The following is a 15,444-nucleotide window of genomic DNA, read 5'->3' as shown; positions in this document are numbered from 1 at the left end:
GACAGATGTGGGTGTTTGGAAATATCTACAATATTCCACGGCTGACTGCGTCAGTGTGTCCCATCTTAAACTCATCAAATTGTGAGGATATTTCTGGTCCTCTCCATCTCCAGATGAGCCCACAGAGTGTCACTGAACGCTGAGTGGACCGTTTCAAAATGTAAAATGTTCTCTCTTAAGAGCGTTTGGACTTTTATTCTGAAAAGAATTAAGATTCTTCTTCATTTCCATGTTTCTAGCAGACTGCTAAAGACTTTGGGTCAAAACTGACTGCATTTTAGCTCTGTTCATGATTTCATCTTGCTTAACAAAAGGTCTAGTAACATCTGAAGAAAAGTAACCCCAGAGCATGATCTTACCACCACTGTGTTTCACTGTAGTTGCATGTGTTGTTGTTGCTGTGTTTGTGCCAAATATACCAATTGTTCCGCTAATGTAGTAGCAGAACTTTTTTTTTTTTTTTTTAACTTAGCGCCATTTTTGCTTAGTTTGAAAATGCTTAGTCAGCTTCCCCATAAATACATTTTTCTGGATAAATTCTAAAGTGCTAATGACATTTTTTGTGAACCTTCATTTGAATAAAGTTAATCTACTCTTAAAAATCTAAGTTGCTAAGTGTTTATATTTATGCTTTTATTTTGAAGCGGATAAAGACTATTTACAGTTCTGTTTCCTTTCCATAAACATAAAATATGTAAAGGCATTATAGAACATTATAATGTAAATGATAACATCGAAATTAAACTGGTGCTCAAGGGTTGCAATTTATCAAGGACTTCCACTACGCACCGTTTAGGTTCAGTTATTTAGTGTTAGTGGAGCTCATGTTTATTCGAGCTTTGTTGTGCGTTAGAGATGTCCTGCATGTTGGAGTTGCTAATTTGATTCAGCACAATAGAATGGTTCATTAGCTGCTTCTTCTTAATTTTGTTTTGACTAAATCCATTCCAACTTTCATGTTACTGATGTGTGTTTTTTTTGTTGTAAAATTGCTTGAAAGTGTGTTTCGCCTCTGTGACATATTTTATCTAATCATGCGAGGAATATCTTTCGTTCTCTGTCGAACAAGTCTGACCTGACACTGCAGGGCAGCCAGACCCACCATACGTTTGCCTCAGCCCCAAAAAAAAACACAACAACACAGTTTTAATCATGTTTTTGTTTGTTGGCTGCCACTAAGAAAGGAAACATAATTGTATTTGTTGTGCTTATAACAAACAAAGCTCGTTAGCGATGATTCTGAGGGGACGGATGAACCCCGTTTGGATTCTTGTGTGTGTCAAGCGAGTCACATAAGCTCATGACTAATTTGATAATTAATTGCCTTTTGGAGGACCTAATCACATTATTTGACTCACTACGGCAGGTTGTGTTCCAGCACCGTGTTGCCTGTGGCTTAGTCACAGTGTGCCGGACTCATTAACAAGGTTGTTGAACACACATACGTACGAAGAAGTCATTAAACAAAAGCCGCGTACTGTATGGCACGTGTTGAGGTGTGGTGATTGAGAGGTTAAAAGATGCCCTCTGGTGTATTTGATAAGGATTTGAATAACTGGCTGCTTAGATTTCCCAGGTGGTGTGTGGAAAGCGGGTCTGTCTTGATGAAGTTATCGCTTGTCACGCAGCTCCTCCTCCTCCTCCTCCAACGGCCCGACGTACAAATAAATAAATAAAAAGTCCGACGTGATAATTTGTTTCTGAAGGTCTCCTGTGTGTGTTTATGTTAAAAAGACAAAGAAGGGCACACATTTATCTCTCCGTGTACGCCTGTGTGTGCGTGCGTTTCTTCCTCCTAACACATACGGCTTAATTATGACGTTACCAAAATGGGCAGTTTGCTCCGACACCCCGCTTGCAGAATCACACAGCAGACAGACTTAAAAGAGCTCATTAGCTCTCTCTAAAGAGCTGTTTACTGCATATACACACACGCACAGTAATGGGCAGCTCTGTTGATGCAGATGGACGCCGAGCATAATGAGAATGATTAGGCTTCTCTATGCGGAGGCCTGGAGGAGGACGAGGAAAGCGCTGGCAGGCTTCAGAAGGTGGAAAAGATTTTTTTCTGTTAGATGTTGTTTCAGCTGAGTGCACCATCTCACTCCCTCCCCCTTTTTCTCCTCCTTTTCTCTGCAGCACACTGATGCCGTGCCTTTTTTTTTTTTTTTTTTTTTCCGGAGGCACACACATACACACATGTTCCTGCATGTGTCCACTTGTAAAGTCGCTTTGAAGAAAAGGGAAATTATTAAATGTAAACGCATTGAAATTACCCACCAGGACCTCTTACTTTTCAAGGAGTAATCAGAAAATAAATACGATGACCAGAATGACACCTCTAAATTCTTATCTGCATGGAAAGCCCCCAATTGTTAATAAAACCCAGATTTGCTCCAAAAGTAACAAATTTATTAGTGTTTTTTCTTTTTCTAAATAAGCCCAGGGCCTTGATAGTTTCAGAAATAATAGCAGAAAAAAAAATTCCTTCCTAGAGGCTGATTTTTGATCTATGTCTTTGAATCATTTGACATTGGATTCAAGGCTTTTATTTCTTTTCTTTTTTTCTTTTAAAGCGACTTTCAAGGATGCAGAAGGAAAGTAAAGGGGTGCAGTAAGTCCCCACACCCAAGCCTTCACGGTCACAATAAGTGACATTGCTCGCTCGTTGCCCCTGGTTTACATCACATTGAATTAGCGGCTGAACCCCTGAACAATCCTTAAGTCAATCCTCTCTGCCATATGTTTTGGAGAAGGAGCAGCGAGTTCAAAGCGGCTCCGTTCAAAGCGCCTGTCCTCATTTGAATAACGTAGAGTAATCGCTATTACCTTATTTAAATAGTGCAAGTTATCATTTGGCCTTCATTTGCATTGCTGGGGTAATCACAGCGTCTCTGCATTAACCTCATTAAAGACGAGATGAAAGCGTTGATGGAGCCTGACACTCTTTTATATACATTATCTTTATTAATGACGGTATTAGAGACATTCGAGTTTCTTGAAATATGCTGGAAATGGAGTTTTTCTTGTCGAACTGAGCAGACAAAAGGCTTGGACAGCTTGTGTTTCTGGTTCTTCCCTGTGATTGTGACACTTCCTTCATCTTGTTTAGACTTTTCTTCTCTTATTTCTTTCTTGTCTGAATGCAAATGCTTTGAGAAATGATCTAGTGACTTAAACTGAACAGTTTTCAGATTGACTATATCGTACTGGTGCCTGGACTGAAATAAAAAGATCTGTTTCTGATCAGTCATCATGGAAGCCTGGGTGACACTCTTCATTGTGGAAGTTGATACTGAGAAAAGACAACTCGGTTTTCTTATTTCAGTATCAATTGGCTAATTAAACAGAATTCAAAGGAAGTACACAGATTGTAAAAGTTGTAAAGCTATTTTTCACAACATGTTAGGGCGACTGTAATTTACTGAGGCTGCAAGACAGTAAGGAAAGGGAAACATAAAAGAAATAACAGGAATTTGAATTTCAGAATATTATTAAAGCCACGTTTTGCTAGAAGGCTAGTTAGTATTTTGTACTGTAGTTCTTCAAAAGTGATAGAAATTTGTCTCAATTGATCAAATTGTGCTGGCCATTTTTGACACAGCTAAAGGAAGGCTAGCACTTTTACAACTCTAAATTACAGTTGAAAATAAAAAATATAAAAGCAAAGTCATCATGATATAGAGTTGAAACTGCTCAGGCATCTTACATAAGTTTTGACAATACAGTAGCATAGCATTACAGCACAATAAAGGTCAGCTGTACTTTACTTAGCCTTCCTGGAAGTTGGTTTCTGGTTGATTCAAGTTTTCTGCAATTCCACAAAATTCCCGTGTGGTGGCTACAGATTCATGTCCTGTTAAACGACTCCATCACAATAGAAAACAAACTACCAAACGGGTAACATGATGAAGGAGCATAATTCTTAGCAGCAACGTAAACGTACAGCTGACCTAACTCTGGAGAAAATAGTTTCCTTTTTTAATGGCTTCATCACAAAGAATCTGGAAATCCTCTGTTCTTTGTACAGATTTCTCCTGGGTCTTTTTTCATCTCTCAAATGTTTAAGATAATACAATAACAGACCAAGATAACATGTGAATAACCACATCCTTTTGCAAAGCTGATATCAATTTAACTGCCAAACCTGTAAAATCAAGAAATGTTTCAATAGGACCTGACTAACAGCATGAAAATAAGCTAAAAGATTTCAAAAAGCTGCACACAACCCACCGATCTAAAGAAATTTAATAACAGATGTGTTGATGTGAAAACTCTTCAATATGGCTGAATTAAACAATCCTGGAGAGCAGAGTGAGTCAAAACTCCTTCAAAGTGATGTGGGATATCCATTGACTCAATGTTTAATTGCTCAATTGCTAGATTTCTACCTCAGATAATCTCTTTCTGATTCATAATTATTGGATTGTAATTTGGATCCGCTGTTGACATTTTCTGATTATTGTGTTTCTGGTTCTGCATACGATAAACTGTTTCCAGATGCTGTAACTTCCTGTTGTGCGATCAGATGGTATCGTCACCCTATTGTGTATAATGTTGGACACTGAGAAAACCAAACTGAGGAACAAAGCTAAATAATTTGAGATTCTATCATTATGTTTTCTGTTTGTTTTATGGTCTGTTGCTTAAAATATACTTAAAAGTAGATATTTGAATTTAGATATAGCTGTAATTCACTTTTTGACCTGTACATTTTCGGAAATATTAGAGAAACGTAACGTCTTAAAACGTGAAATAAACATTTGTGTTGAATCGGCTCCATATAAACTGACTGAAGTACTTCACAGGCAGAGGTAAAGTGCATGACTCCCTGATCATTCTCGGCCAATATCCTGATTTCTGCTCGCGTAAAATGACATAAAGATGGATGTTCCTGCAGAAGCATCACTGCGGATTGACATGGAATCAAGGGAAGGTGCTTCATAGCCGGCCTGTTTATCTGCAGAGAGGAGAGCTGCTGTGAGAACACATGCAGTTATTAAAGCTCCTGAGTCAGATGGGGAATACACACTTAGTTTGATAGAGAGCGTGTGTGTTTACTGATGCAGAGGACGAGGCTGAAACTTGCCGAGAGCATTACCTCATGAATGTTATCCTTGCTATCTACAGCTATATATTATTTAGTGGTGCTGAAAAGGTAATGTGAAAGCTATAGAGAGTTGTAGCCGAGCCGACATATAGCTTTTGGCTACAGATCAGATGGTACAAGAACACAGAAAACCACTTGCTCACAGAGGAGTTGTATCATTTGGCTGAAATTATTGTCTCATTGGAAAATTGAGTCTTCTTTAGTGTGTGTGTTTTTTATTTTTTATGAAACCACTGAATGTGGTGTAATAAAACCACGCTGCTCATGCTCCCTGTGAGCAAATTACTGGCCTTTAAAACATACAAGGCTGCTCTAAAAAAAATCTACCCTATGAGAAATGCCGGTGTTTACTTTAAGATCATATGTGAAAGTAAGTTTAAAACTGAAAGCTGCCTGAATAAAAACCCCATTGAAAAAATATACTTTTTGGACTTTTCAGCTAGTTCCCAGAAAAATAGCTTAGTGTTTGACCACAAATGTAATTTTTTTTTCTTGTTCGATGTGAAAGTATTACTTTAGAAACAGCTGCATAGACTTTAATGTCAATTATTGATTTATATATTTGAAAAAAATAGAAAGACTGTGATGAAAAATGTGACACAAACCTGAATTATGAGGCGGAATGAAAGTTATTACGTGTTTTTTTTCAAATGCTCTTGTAAATATGCATATGAGAAGTGTAGCACACAAATGTTCTGCATAGCATCGGACTGAGAAATAGTTCCTATGATAAGCCCAGCAGACTCATAGTTACTAATAGCTGCTGCTGCTAGTCTGTAGGGACTGTGCAGGCGAGGGGCACTTTGTGAGGCAGAATCTCAACTGGAGAGTGCAGCTCCAAACATGTAGGCACCCCAATGGCTAAATGTTTCATGACAGTAATGAATTTCTCCAACATCTAGAACGAATCAAGGCAACACACCAGGTATGTTTCCGATGAAGGAATTACATTGTAACATCATTTAAAGCTCAAAAACATCAATTTTATATAATACCTCCTTCTTAAATTAAGCATGTTGGATAGATGCTTCAAAGCATTCCAGGCTATTAACCCTTGAAGACTTTTTTTTGCTGTTTTACATAAGTTCACCATGGCAACATACCTGCTATTAAAAGAATATGCCGCGGCCAAGCTAATTTATTTCAAGTCTGCAGTTAGCAAAAATATAACTGGTGCATAGTTTAGCTTAAAATCAAATCCTGATGGTGACATTTTTGTCAATAAATTGAAGCAACCTTTTTCTGATCTTTCTTTTTCCTGTTAATAAATGTAAACACTCCTGAAATGATCCTCTTAATAAAGTAATAAAGAAGCTCAGCAGCTAATAGAAAACTTCAGATCTGCTCTTGATTCCTTGCTGCTCTGGGAGGGTGATGAGCTCGCCAGCCCCCCTCCCCCATAAGACTCCCCTCGGCTAAAATGTCGTAAATTAACACAATTAGCAGATCGCCATTCTGCTAATTAGCCACTGGCGTCTGCAGAGGGACGGTTAAGAGAGGCGAATGAGAGAGGAAATAAGAGTCTGGGGACAGGATCCCCCCTTATTCACTCCCTGCCCGCATTGTTACCAAACAAACACAGAACCTCGGCGAAGGCAGCAAAAGAGTGTTAATGTGTCGGCTTTTTCCTCCCATGTGTCTGTGTCTGCAGAAGCATAAACGGATGGCAGGAGGGGAATAGATTTTATTTGGCGTGCCTGATTTACTCTCGCAAATAGACGCATGGCAAACCAATTCCGGAGCCAGGGATTGCTCAGCGGACCCCCAGCTGTGGGTCTCTCCGCATGCAACTGCCGCCAGTCAATAAGTCGCAGGAAGCAGCCTAAATGACACCGATATTATCCTTTATTTGTGTGCACTAAGTCAAATCAAACAGGGTTCAATCTGCCGCCGCGGCTGCTGTGATTACGCCCCGTCCAGCCTTTGATAGCATCAAGGCTTTGATAGCGAGACAACGATGGAGTCGCTGTGTGACTGTCAGTGTTTGCAGATGGCATTGGCTAGGATTAAAGGAAACAGTGGCTCTCCAGCCTCCCGAGGCAATAAAGGGGAGAGCCAGGTGAGCGTGTCTGAGATGAGATGGAGCAAGGAAGGAGGGGAGGCTGAGAGGAGGGGAGGGAAGCGACGCGAGCACAGGCGGAGTAAATAAGAGGAGGGGCGGATGCACAGAAAAGGGAATGAAAGCAGGGAGATATATATCGAAATAGATTGAGTCAGAATAAAAGAAGGTGAAGAGAAATAAAGAGAGGGGTGGGGACAGAAGGAAAAAAAAGCAAAGATGGAAGCAGGAGTGAGGGAAGACGAGGCAACGGGAAGGTAACGAAGAGGAGAGGTAGACGGAGAAGAGGAGGTCAAGGTGGAGCCGTGCAGACAGGAACTAAGCTTGAGACACAATGTGTTGTAATTCATAGCTCGCCACAGTTGCTGTGTGCGTGCCTGTGTTTGTCCGTCTGGGTCAGTGGATGCATGCGTGTGTATGTGTGTGCACCACTGCATGCTCGAGTGAAGGCATAGGGCTTTTTTTTTTAAGTGTCAGTGTGTATGAGCACAGGTTTGTGTGTGTTGAATGAAAGCACTATGAGCAAATCGGTGTGTGTGTGTGTGTGTGTGTGTGTGTGTGTTGTGTAGTTGTAGTGCGAGGCACATTTTCAAACCCATCTCCAGCCACCTCAGATGAGCTGGGGATTATAGAGTGACCCTCAATGCCTCTGTCTTATTGGTCTGACTGTGGTGCATTAGGCTGCCAGAAGCAGCCATCCCACTGTCCTTCTCTGCCGCAATACACTGAGCCCTGCAAAAGTATTCACACCCAGTGATTTTTCCCATATTCTGCCATGCTACAACTTCAAACTTTAAGGTATTCTGTCGTAAGCAATAACAGCAGTTATGCACTCTGCAAATCTGACATTTATGGAGAAGTGGCAAGGAAATGCATTGCTGAGGGAAAGTTACAAGTAATCTAGTTTAACGTCGGTGACGGCAGCGTCATGCTAAGGGCATGCTTTTCTTCAGGGACTGGGAAATGTGCTTCCAACAAAAGCAAAGCACCTTTTTCTCTCTCGCTCTTTAGTTTCTTGTTTTGTAAGTCTACAAACACACTGAAAATCACATTTGGATTCATATAATGTGAAAATTTTTTGCACTCCAACTGGCAGTAAACTTAATTTTGCTCAAATCATGATTTGCATTATTTTGTAATAAGCCAAATCATAGATTTTTATGATGGCAGATTTGATTAACTGTGGATTTGTGTGTCTCGACTTCAATGTAGGATTCAGATTTGTTTCAGACAAGTTGATGGTCTTTTTTAATTGAACTCAACATTGTCTTGTTATGACTGTGTGGTAATGTCTCTGTTTCGTTTTTCAGGCTTGAAGATGCAGTGGACCCCAGAGCACAGCCAGTGGGCCGAACAGCATTTTGACATCTCCTCTACCACCCGCTCCCCAGCCCACAAAGCTGAGGCCTACAGGGCTGTGTCAGGCCACCTGCAACGGTCCGCCACCTACCAGTACGCCTGGGCCAACGACGACATATCTGCCCTCACCGCCTCCAACCTGCTCAAGAAGTATGCTGAAAAGTACTCTGGGATCCTCGAGATGCCCGCCTCTTACTCTGAGGTGCCTGGGGTCCCTGGGGTGATGAACGGCCGGAAAGGCGAGTCGGAGCCCTGGCAAGATGGCGTCTACCCCATGAGCTGCATCCCAGAGGGAGTTTCTGTCAGAAAGGGAGGTGTTGCCGCTGCGTCTGAAGTGGTCTCTGGGATCTGCAGCTCCCCAGGCCTGGCTTCCAGCACCCTGAGTGAGCCCAGCTACTCCAGCAGCAGCTGTGGGAGCCACTCAGCCACGGCGCTCCACTCCTCCTCCATGACGTCTCAGGAATACGGCCCCACCTACAGCGGCTCCTACCTGCACAGTAGTTACAGCTCCCAATCTGCCCCCGCCGCTGCCCTTCCCTCCCCACTGCACAGCTCTGGGCTCCTACAGCCCCCTCCACCTCCTTCCCACCCCACCATTGTTCCAGCTTACAATGGAGGCTCCCCCAACTTGTCTAGTTATAATTACCCCCAGCTGGCTACCCAGCTCAGAGCTCAGTTGGGCCGGGATACAGCCCTGGAGGAGCGCCCCCTCCTTCCTCGTACCTCCCCTCAGGCATCGCCGCTCCTACTCCTCTCCCCCCTTCTTCTGCTTTACCTGGATACCCATACCAGAGCCACAACCTGACCCCAATTGCCCCCACTCCCCTCAACAGCAATTCCTCCAACACGTTGAAAAGGAAGGCCTTCTATATGACAGGCCAAGGAGAGATGGACTCGTCTTATGGGAATTTTGGCTATCCCCAGGCACGGAGCTCAACAGAGAGTCCTATGTACAGGGTGGCGGACAGCAGCAGTGCAAACGGGGGTTCTAACAGCGGGGGTGGGGGTGGCTTCGACAGGAATCCAGAGAAGTCATCCTTACCATTTAATCCTCAGAAACAGTCCGCAATGCCATCAGAGCAGCAGCAGAGAAAGTACGGCAGCCAGGCAACAGGTGGGTCACTTACCCCACCGGCCTACGTCTCCTCAACCCTGGGGGGCTCACGGTCAGCAGACTCTCTTGCCAGCTTCACCTCCCCCTCCCTTAGTGAGCAAGGTGCTGATGATCACCGCCTCCACCTTTCCCACTCAGCACCAGGGCCTACCTCCTCCTCCTCTTCTGCTTCTTCCCGCCCTGCCGAGGAGCAATTAAAAACCTGCGACCCTCACCTCCTGGACCTTGTGACCTCAGAAATCATTCAGCAGGGACCTCCTGTGGACTGGAGTGACATCGCAGGCCTAGAATTGCCCAAAGTTACATTGAAGGAGGAGGTCCTGTGGCCCATTTTGCGTCCAGACATGTTTAGTAGTTTAGGGCCGGCACCTCGCTGCGTGTTGCTGTTTGGCCCGAGGGGCAGCGGCAGGACGTTGCTGGGCCGCTGCCTGGCCAGTCAGCTAGGAGCGACGTTTCTCCAGCTCAGCGGCTCTACTCTGGCCACCAAGTGGCTGGCGGACGGAGAGGAAATTATCCGTGCGTCATTCCTGGTGGCCCGTTGCCGACAGCCATCGGTGCTCTTCATTAGCGAGGTGGACATGCTCCTGTCAGCTCACGTCAGTGAAGAGAGTCCAATCACCCGACTGAAGGGGGAACTACTCACCCAGCTGGACTCTCTCCTTATGAGCTCAGGTGAAGACGGAGGCAACCAAGTCCTAGTCATTTGCTCCACAAGCAGACCTCAAGATATGGATGAAAGCCTCCGGAGGTACTTTACTCGGAGGGTACTAGTGCCCCTACCGGACAGCGCAGCCCGACACCAGATCATGAACCAGGTTCTGGCCCAATCCCAGCACAAGTTCTGTTTAAGCGAGGAGGAGCTGGCACTGCTGGTGCAGCGCACCGAGGGTTTCTCTGGACTGGATTTGGCCAGACTCTGCCAGGAGGCCCTTGTAGGCCTCTTACATGTCTCAGCACAAGGCATGGACATGACGGGCATGATGCCCCGGGGCCAGATCAGGCCCCTCACCTACCAGGACATTGAAGGTGTCTGTTGTAAATTTCAAGCAAGTATATCGCAGAAAGAGATTGACACTTACACCGAGTGGAACAAAATGTTCGGCTGCAGCCAGTGAGCAAAATAGGCACTGCCCTTGAGAAATAGAGGCTTCCACGATTCCTCCCCTCAGGGCTTAAGCGTTGTGCTAGAGGAAAAAGCCAACAGAAGGCTGACGCGAGCCCGCTGTGTCCTCACAGAGACCTGGTTTGATTCAATTACAAGCAGTTTTGCTGTTAATGAGACGATTTTCAATCCAAATGCTTGACAAGCCAGGCGCCGTTTACACATTTCAAACAAGTCAGCTTTGCGTGAGACGCCCTGGTGTCCGTGTACATATATCGTATGTCGTCGTTTCTTGAGATTTAGTTGGCTTTCCAAGTGCCTGAAGTGGTGCTTTCTGAGTTCTCTTAATTTGCCTCACAATCGAAATTCATGGCATGAGCTGATGATTATTAAGAGCTTTAAGCCTTCAGCAGAGAGTCTGGAAAACAGAATGACAGTTAGCGGCGGGGGTGGCTATTCGTCCTTTATAGTCTTTTGTTGCGGCAATCCATTTTGGTGGCAGAAGTCTGGGCCCTACGTCGCGTGTCTGCAAAACAAACCAACGTAACAAACAAGCAAATAACACTCAGGAAAGCATTTGTAAATTGTACAGTACCTCTGGAAATCTCGACAAAAAGCACTAAGATTTGAGAAGAGAATCTTTCACATTTAGCTGGACCTCAAGAGGCTGGGATAAAAATCACAAAGAGGTGACAATGAATGTATTAGATGTGTTCTGATTGGTGGAACATGATCTGCATTGAGAGTAAAGCATTATGTCTTTATTTTCCCAACAGAGCAGTCTCTTTAGTTGCCTGCATCTTCTTGACCAATCCTGAAATGTATTTCCTTCGTTCTGCAAACACTGTTCTGCTGCCTAGTCGAGTTTGAGACTTTAAAATCAGGCAGGTGAGTTGAGGCTGTTCATATGACACACACTATCATGCTGCTTGGAAGCTCCATCAGTTTTTCAGGCATTTATTTATTTTTTTTTGTTTTATTTTTGTAATTCTAATTTTAATATACAAATGAGTGAGCTTAATGGCTAACTACAGCCATATATGAGACCTTATCACCCCATTTTTAATATAAAATGAACTCCACCATCTTTCTAAAGTATCTGAACATTTCCACAATTTGTCACATTACAATAGTTTTGACCCCCAAAAAAACAAAATCCCCCCCAAAACTGAAAAGTGTGGCGTGCATTTGTATTTCACAACTTTTTATTTTAGAGTCATTAAAGAGTTTTCCAATATGCCATTAAACCCATTTAATCTCATTGTAGGTGCAGTTGTTCTGTGAAACACGGTGGTGGCAGCATCATGCTGCAGAGATCCATGTCTTCAGGAGGGAAAGGGAAACCACCCTGATCTGATAGAGAATGGACGTAGCATGTTCACATGCAAAGAGATACCATTAAAAGCATGGGGAAGATATAAATGCATGCCGCACTTTTTAGAATTTTACATGTAAAACATTTGAAAAAATTTTCCGCCCGCCTCCTATTTATGCTCTATTCTTTGTCAGTTTATTTCAGTGAAATACATTACACAACAAACTTTTATCAGTTTTATAGTTGAGCTTTTTTTTCACAAGACACTGCTCATGTCTTAAAGTGAAATATTAAAAATAACAAATGACATCATTTGTTACCATCCAGGTAGTTGATGTTTGGCAGCTGATTCGCTGGAAATGTTGCTGAATTTTACATCGATAGCATTAAAACACCTGCTCATTAAAGCCCATAAAAAAGTCAATTAAGTTGCATTAGCTGGTTAAGTTGACTTGTTTTGCCTTGGGTAAATAATTTTAAACAATACCAACAGTGGGGAAAGGAGTACAGTGAGGAAGCAAAGGCTGTTGGCTCTCTTTTCTTAAACTAAAACATGATTATTTTCATGTAAGAAAAACATAATGTGGTTCTGTTATTGGTTTGAAGTTCCAATATGCCATTAAACCCATTTTGACCAAGTCTTATGGAAGATTATTTCGGTTGCCTTATAATAAACAATTTTATTCCCACAAATGTTTTGACCACCACAAATAAACTACCCCGGTTATTAAATTACCGTCTTGCAAAAAATGTTCACAGCTCTTGAGCTTGTTCGCATTTTGTCACGCTACCGTGCTGTGATTTCATGTGACAGAACAACACAAAAGTAATGCAACTCGTACTTGTGAAGTGGACGAAAATGTATATGTGGTTTCCAAAATGTTTTCACAAATAAGCATCGGAAAAGTGAATACATCAGTTTGGCTGTTTATGGAATCCTTACAAAGTTATTAGGGAGACAATTCGAACTGGTAAACTGGTCATCTTGTTATATTAGATGGAAATTCAACTGTTTGGTTTGCATGCAAGACATTAAATGGGATCCAGAATTAAATACAAATGGTGAAACATGGGGGTGGCAGCATCATTCTGTGGGAATCCTTTCCAACAGAAAGGGAATCTGTGGCTACAATAAAAGAACTTGAAGCTTTTTCTTACATTGGCTCACAAGAGTACGCCACACTTTTTAGATGCATAGTTACAAAAAATAACTAGAATTACAATTCCCAACTTTGCACTACTTTGTGTTTGTCCATCACATCCAGTCGCAACAAAAAAAAACACCGAAATGTGAGGAAGTTCAAGCAAGACGCTGTCGCTTCTTTCTTCCCTCATAGTCGCGTTGTCAGTTGGATTTGTTCATATTTTTCAGATGAAAACAAAGAGAAATTAGCACAAATCTTCAAGGTCCTTTATAACAGCGAGTCCTCCGTTATTCACTGTATTCCATTAGGAGTGTGTGTCCTCTCCTTGCCAGCTCCACTGGGAGACCGTATTTTTGTGTGCAGTTATCCTGACGTCATTTTTCCCTTTTTTTTTCTTTTTCTTTTTTAAGTTTAACCAAACATTTACGGTTATCTGTAGTGTATGATCGGCCCCACTTTCACGAGCACCGGCGGTGCAGCACCTGACGTAGAGGGTGGGAGAGTTCTGCTGAGCATCAGCAAAACCGACGGCGAGGAGAGAGATAGGCAGGCGGCGTGGCAGCAGCACAAGGGGGGAAGCAAAGTAGTCCGTCAGAAAACCACCCTCAAAACAATCTGTGCGAGAATTCCTTCTGTCAGCAAATCCTCTGGAGAAAGAGTCTCTTTGGACAGAAAAAAAAAACCCACTAATGCACTTCAGAGCGCACAACAGCAGCGCAGGCGTTCCCTTTCTCCCCTTGTTCTCTACAGCGGACCAACAAACGACTTGAAACGCGGCGGTCAATGCTGCGCTTCGCTTCTAACATGCGCTGTGATCCTTTTCACGTTTAGTCTTATTTTCCCTCCATGCCGTGCAAACCTGGGTTGTTGTGTTTTTTTTTCTCTCTCTCTCTCTCTCCTCCTGCCTTTTAAATTATTACTTTAAGCGTTTCTACCTCATAGCTGCAGAACACTTGTGCTTTTTGATCTGCGTGTTTCCAAACGTCGACATTTCAGAGAAAACGACTGGAGAAAAAAAACAAACAAACGGAGAACAGGAGCGAGTACCACCGTAAAGTTTGCGCAGTCTACCTCAGATGACTGTACTTAAAAAAAAAAAAACATTTAGCTGATGGTGCAACCGCAGGCTGCAGCATAGCCTAGACTGTACGCGCACATATGTGTGTCACCGTTTGTCCGATCCGAGCTATTTCCAGCACACACACACACACACGCTCAAGACGATGGGACGTGACAAAATAAATAAATAAATAAATAAAAATAGAAAAAATAACCTCGCAAGCAATTTGTGAGGAGTTGGGGGTCAACTTAAAGGTGACCTGGAAATGTATAATCCAATACATTTGCTTTAATCCTTTGTGAACTACTGTGGTTGTGCGCGTGTGAATGTGTATATACGTGGGCACACTCCTCTTTAATTTCCTTTTTTTAATTTTCATTTAGTGTGTGGAATTTTATAAATCGTTAGTATATATAACACACTTGCACAACTTTAAAACAGAGTGTAACGTGTTTCTGTTGTACATACCTATACATACAATACAAATGCACCACTTGTTTATATGTGTGAATATGTTGCCATACTTGCAGTCAACTTAAATGTATTTTCATGTAATCTGAGGTACAAACAGCAACAAACGATTCATTAAAGACGTTTTCTTGGGAGATTGTATCTTGTTTTCTTTTTCCGCGTAACAATGATACTCTAAGGGATGAACCGGGGTAAGGAAGATTAATAACAGAATGTATTTATCAGTACAGTGGATAAATAAATGTATTGTCCTGCCAAAAAAATAGCCAAGCTGATAAATCGCCTTAATGAGCCTTGAGTTAGTCACCCTTGTGTGCAATTAGAAACCCATCCGTGTTGCGCAGGAAGCCGGCGCTGTCGCTTCTCTCATTAAAATGTAACAATTCATTTCTCTCGCCGTGCTAAGAGTGGCAAGACCAAAACATTAAAGCATTAATTATATTTCTCGCACACGACGAATTTGGATTATGCAAGCGCTCTTAATGAAAATGATGTGCATTTGCCCGCTCCATTTCCAATGTATCATTATATAGCTGCCGGTGAGGTGTGGGAAGCTGCTGTATAGCCTCTGTAATTATCTGTGAAAACTCCAAATGCCTTCACAAGAGGTTAAAGTTCACCAAGAGCTGCTGTTTTCTTTAGTTCCCACTTAGAAATATGCTATAGCCATCAGAAATCAAACTCTTTGTTTCCCATATCCATGGCAAAA

The 15,444-nt window shown here is 42.6% G+C and overlaps 1 pseudogene; it reads left to right on the top strand.

Annotated features, from left to right (window-relative positions):
* LOC129378631 (fidgetin-like) overlaps nt 1-14,869 on the top strand; it is a 38,336-nt pseudogene extending 23,467 nt beyond the window's left edge.
* Nucleotides 14,870-15,444: the final 575 nt, after the last annotated feature.

Source organism: Poeciliopsis prolifica, unplaced genomic scaffold, assembly GCF_027474105.1.
Source record: "Poeciliopsis prolifica strain line A6 unplaced genomic scaffold, Auburn_PproV2 SCAFFOLD053, whole genome shotgun sequence".
Lineage (NCBI taxonomy): Eukaryota > Metazoa > Chordata > Actinopteri > Cyprinodontiformes > Poeciliidae > Poeciliopsis > Poeciliopsis prolifica.
Note: the sequence above shows the minus strand (reverse complement) of the source record. Positions and strands in the feature narration are given on the sequence as shown.